Genomic DNA, 5,645 nt, shown 5'->3' on the forward strand with positions numbered 1-5,645 from the left:
GTTTGCACCTCGCTACATCGGTCCTTTTAAAATTGATCAAGTCATCAATCCTGTTGCTTACAGACTCCAGTTACCTCCCTTCTTAAAAATACCCAGGACATTCCATGTTTCCCTGTTGAAACCGCTAATCTTGAATCGGTTTCATTCCTCACTTCCACCAACTCCGAAAGTCCAAACTCAACGAGGCGTTGAGTATGAAGTGGCCAAGATCCTGGACTCACGTCACCGTTACGGTCAACTTCAGTATCTCATTGACTGGAAGGGCTATGGTCCTGAAGAACGCTCTTGGACCAATGCCTCTGACGTCCATGCTCCTGCCTTGGTCCGAAATTTCCACGCAAAGTTTCCTTTAAAGCCTAAGAAGTGTCCTGGGGCCACTCCTAAAGGGGGGGGTGCTGTCACGATCCGGGTATCTGGTCGCCATTACTTACCCTTCAGATGCCTCCTAAGGCGGGCTCAGCGTTCCAGGACCGGATTCCGCTGTTCCTGAGTTTCCACATGCAGAGTGGTCTTTTCATCAGCCGCGGCCTCCGCTGTGCCCGCGTGGTTAAATGTGCATCTATCAGCCTGGCGTCTCCTGTCTCCGGTGGCCGGCGCCGCCATTACTGTTTCCCAGACCACATGGATTACAAACCAAACTTCCCTCCAAGTGTCTGCATGGGCGCAGCCATCTTGGATTCTGTCATCTGATCATTTCCACCAATCTGCTGTCTGTGTTGTTGATTTGCATAATTGCCTAGCCAACCCCTTCCTTGCTGCAGGTATAAGTAAGCTGTACCTGAGCAAGGAAGACGTCAGTGCTTTGGTTGTCAAACCTAGTTCCTGTTTGTCTCTCTTCTATGATTGTCTTCCAGGTTCCAGCTCCTGTCTCAAGACTTCCACCATAGAGACCCGCACCAGCATTCCACCTGCGGTGTAGCCTGACTCTCCAATCCATTGTGGATTCATCTGTTTCCAGCTACAACACTACCTGCTTCCAGCCTCAGCTTCCAGCAGAGTACAGCTTCCCTTAAAGGGCCGGTGTCCTTTCTACACTTTACCACTCTCCACCGGAATTATTATTTCTCCGCTCTCAAGTTCTACATTTCAGTTCACATTTCATCGCTCCCAAAGTTCATTTATTATTTAACTGGTTCCAGCCAGTATCCACTCCGTGCTAACAACAGTCTGGTTCCAGCCAGTATCCACAGCAGCTGTTTTACCTTCAGCAACCCAGCTCTTCCTGGAACACCAGCTGGTACAATCCTGGGTTATCTCCATTGCTACAGCCGGGCCTGGTAAGGACTTTCCATCTAGAAGATCATAAGAACTATCTCACACTACCAGTGCCCTGTGGCTCCTGCCATGCTGTAGTACTCAGGAACTGTATTTATTCTTTGCTGACTTTTACGTTTTCTTTTATTGCTGCTGTGATGCGGAGTTGTCATAATAAACATCATTGACTTTTATCTAAGTTGTCGTGGTCACGCCTTCGGGCAGTTATTATTCATGTTACTTACATGTCCAGGGGTCTGATACAACCTCCCAGGTTCCGGTACATCTCAGCCCCTACAACTGAGGCTGCCTCCCGTCAGCTCAGGCCCTCAGTTGTGACACGGTGACACCAAGACCCACCTTTGGCTGATTTTTCCAATTTACTGACTACACTAGTAACGAGACTTGCGCCCCCTGAGGGACCTCCTGTGCCATTACAATCACATATTGTTCCTGTTGTAAATCCACCATGGGTGGATACTCTGTCTACTCAGTTACAGCAGTTAAATCAGTCTTTGGTTAAACAGAAGCCTGACCCTCTCCCTCCTAAGATCAAAGGGTTGTCTAAGCGGGCCATTTCTTCCTCACAATCCACTCATATTTCGGATACTTCATCCGATGAAGATGGGGCATATACTGATCCATCAGACACTGATGCAGATGCTTCTGATGAGGCATCTACACCACAGGTTGATTTTCCTGACCTCTTGGAGGCTATCAAACTGATTCTTCTAATCGATGATGAAACTGTCCCTCAAGATACATCTAAGAAACCTGATAAGTTCAAACATCAGAAGGTTACTAAATTAGTCTTGCCACATTCTGACCATCTGGTTGACATACGTCAGGAATCCTGGGAGTCTCCAGGAAAGATATTCTCTGTCTAAAAAGATGCTAGCTCGTTATCCCCTCACTGCAGAGTTAAGTAAAAATTGGGAAATACTGGCTTCGCTGGACTCCCATGTCGCACGTCTTGTGGTGTCTTCTACTCTTGACTAGACAGAGGACGATCGGGCACCAGTCAAATTGATACAGTATTAATATGTTAAAACCAAAATCGGACAAATAAACCCTAAAAAATTGGGAAGAAAAAAACCTTCTGGTTCTTAAATTAATGAAAGCAGATCCACATATTCTCCACTTATTCATCTCTTTCTTTTGCTTTCCGAACTTTCTCCACTCTCTCTCTAATTTCATATATAGGTGCACTCTCATTGGTGTACTATCATATAAATTCTCTACTATCATACCACGCTGCCAATGCCCGATCTCGTCCGATCTTGGAAGCCAAACAGCGTTGGGCCGGGTTAGTACCGGGAGAGGAGACTTCCTGCGAATACCTGGTGTTGTAGAGTAGGAATTATTATCCTTTCTATGTGAGTTGTGACGCCAACCGCAGTATCACCACTAATTCTTACTTCTATGATATTCCTTTATATTTGAGGCTTACGACCAATCATTGTGGCATATGTCATAAAGTCAGGTCCTTTTGAATACTGGTGACCACCAATTCTTGATTCTAAGTAGCCCTATTGGGACGTACTTATCAAAAAATCTTTTATGACCACTCCCCGGTCCCATCAATACAGACATTCTGTACTGGTCAGGGGAAATGGGGGTAAGACGATCAAATGTCTACAACCTTTCCAATCACACACTGTGATAAAACAGACCAGAACATTTTAAAATCTTTAATTATAATATCTTTATTTCACATGGATCATTTATATAGGTAATTTCGTTTTAAACGTTAAACATTAAAAATCATGTTTTAAACATTTCTTTTCATATGTCATAGGAATTTTCCTTCATTTCTAAAGAGTGCGTCCACACAAGAGCCTTCTCTCTCTCCCCTTTGACAGTACGTGTCTTCTACTCTGCCTGTCACTACCGTCACATCTCTGAAAGAACTGACAGATAAGCGTGTGGAGGGTTGTCTGAAGTCTATTTACACTCTGGTAGGTGCTGTACATAGGCCTACTATAGCATCTACTTGGGCTGCAAAAGCTATTGAAGCCTGGGTTCAAGAAGTTGAGGCAGAGCTACCTCTTAATTTTTCTGATAATGACAGACTGTGTGATATCTCATAACAGCCTCTCATTATATTCAGGAGGCGGCTTCTGATGCCGGTATACTGGAGGCCAAAGCATCTACTACGTCCATTCTTCTTCTGTCTGGATTCTGTGGTTGCAGTCCTGGGCTGTGGATCTGGACTCTAAAAAGACCTTGGAGGTAATCCCTTTTAAGGGAGACATACTTTTTAGGGAAGATCTGAACAAGATTGTTGCTAAATTAGCGTCTGCTAAAACTGCATGTCTGCCAAGTACTAATCCTTCGGCTCCGAAGGCTAAAAGTATCACCTTTCGTTCCTTTCGACCTCCAAGTAAAGCAAAGGGTTCAGCGTACTTGAAACAGGCTCGCACTTCCAAAACCTCTAAGCCCAAACCTAAATGGGACTGGGCTGCCCGTCAGCCTGCTTCCAAATCAGACAAGCCTGCAGCATGACGGGGCGGGCCTCCCACTGGGGGGACCCCAGGGTGGGAGGCCTACTTCTGTGGTTCGCCCAGGTATGGTTACAGACCACTTCATCAGACTCCTGGGTGAGGGAAGTCGTCACTCAGGGATACGCCATCTCCTTCAAGAAACATCCCCCTCGCCAGTTTTGCTCAACAAATTTTCCTTCGGATCCGTTAAAAGCAAAAACTCTACATTTGGTAGTACAATCCCTCCTGGATACAGGAGTGATAGTACCGGTGCCTCTGGCCCAGAGAGGCAGGGGGTACTATTCAATGCTGTTTCTAGTTCCGAAACCAAATGGATCCTCCCGGCCCATTCTTAATCTAAACTCTTTGAACAAATTTGTGAAGGTATCCAAATTCCGTATGGAAACTCTTCGCTCTATTGTTCTGGCACTGGAGCCCAAGGACTATATGGTATCCCTGGACATACAGGATGCTTACCTACATATTCCTATTGCCAGGTTGCATCTGCAATATCTGCGGTTTGCTATTGGCAACCTTCATTATCAATTCCAAGCCTGGCCTTTTGGGCTGATCACGGCTCCGCGAATCTTCACCAAGGTCATGGCGGTCATGACGGCTCTTCTCCGCCATCAGGGTATCAGGATCCTGCCATATCTGGACGACCTGTTGAACCTGGCGGACTCTCCAGAGGTTCTCCTCCGTCATCTGGAACTGACGATCCAATTCCTACAAGCCCACGGGTGGCTCATCAACTGGAAGAAGTCCTCGCTGGTCCCTGTTCAGAGCATGGTGCACCTACGGGCGTTATTGGACACACACAACCAAAGGTTGTTCCGGTCTCTGGAGAAGGTCCTGAAACTTCAGGACAGGATAAGATGCTTCCTCTCTCGCCCACAAGTAACATAGTAACTAAGGTTGAAAAAAGACAATTGTCCATCAAGTTCAACCTATTTGTGGTCTCCTGTGCAGTCTTATTATAGGACTAGTTATTTTTATGTTCAGACTAGTTATATTAACTATAATGCGTGCCTACGCACCATAACCCTGAATATCTTTATCCAATAGGAATTTATTTAACCCATTCTTAAAGGTGTTGACTGAGTCCGCTGTTACTACTCTCTCAGGCAGGGAATTCCAAACACGTATTGTCCTTATTGTGAAAAAACCTTTTCGCCTCAATGTGCGGAAACTCCTCTCCTCTAACCTAAGCGAGTGACCACGTGTCCTCTGTGCTGATCTTATAGAAAACAGGTCCCTCCCGAGCTCTGTGTATTGACCCCTTATATATTTGTAGATGCTGACCATGTCCCCTCTTAGTCTCCTCTTTTCCAATGTAAACATGCCTAGCCTTGCAAGCCTTTCCTCGTATTCCAGCGTCTCCATGCCCTTGATTAGTTTGGTCGCCCGCCTCTGAACCTTTTCTAGCTCCAGGATATCCTTTTTGTAATATGGTGCCCAAAATTGCACACAGTATTCAAGATGTGGCCTCACTAGTGATTTATATAATGGGAGTATAATACTCTCATCCCTTGCATCAATTCCCCGTTTTATGCATGCTAATATCTTATTAGCCTTCTTTGCTGCACTCCTACTTTGGGTACTGCTGCTTAATTTGTTATCTATGTGAACTCCTAAGTCTTTTTCCAGTACAGAATCCCCTAGTATTACCCCATTTAGTATGTAGGTGTCATTTCTGTTCTTGCCCCCACAGTGCATTACCTTACACTTGTCTGTGTTGAATCTCATTCTCCATTTTGCTGCCCATGCTTCCAGTTTAATTAAGTCGTTCTGAAGAGACTCAGCATACCCCTCCGTATTTATAACCTTACACAATTTGGTATCGTCTGCGAAAATTTACACCATGCTCTGTAGACCTACTGTTAGGTCGTTGATGAAAATGTTGAACAA

The 5,645-nt window shown here is 45.4% G+C and overlaps 1 pseudogene; it reads left to right on the forward strand.

Annotated features, from left to right (window-relative positions):
- Nucleotides 1-2,490: 2,490 nt before the first annotated feature.
- Nucleotides 2,491-2,609, forward strand: LOC134930726 (5S ribosomal RNA; annotated as a pseudogene).
- The last annotated feature ends 3,036 nt before the right edge of the window (nucleotides 2,610-5,645 follow it).

This window comes from Pseudophryne corroboree, chromosome 5 (genome assembly GCF_028390025.1).
Source record: "Pseudophryne corroboree isolate aPseCor3 chromosome 5, aPseCor3.hap2, whole genome shotgun sequence".
Lineage (NCBI taxonomy): Eukaryota > Metazoa > Chordata > Amphibia > Anura > Myobatrachidae > Pseudophryne > Pseudophryne corroboree.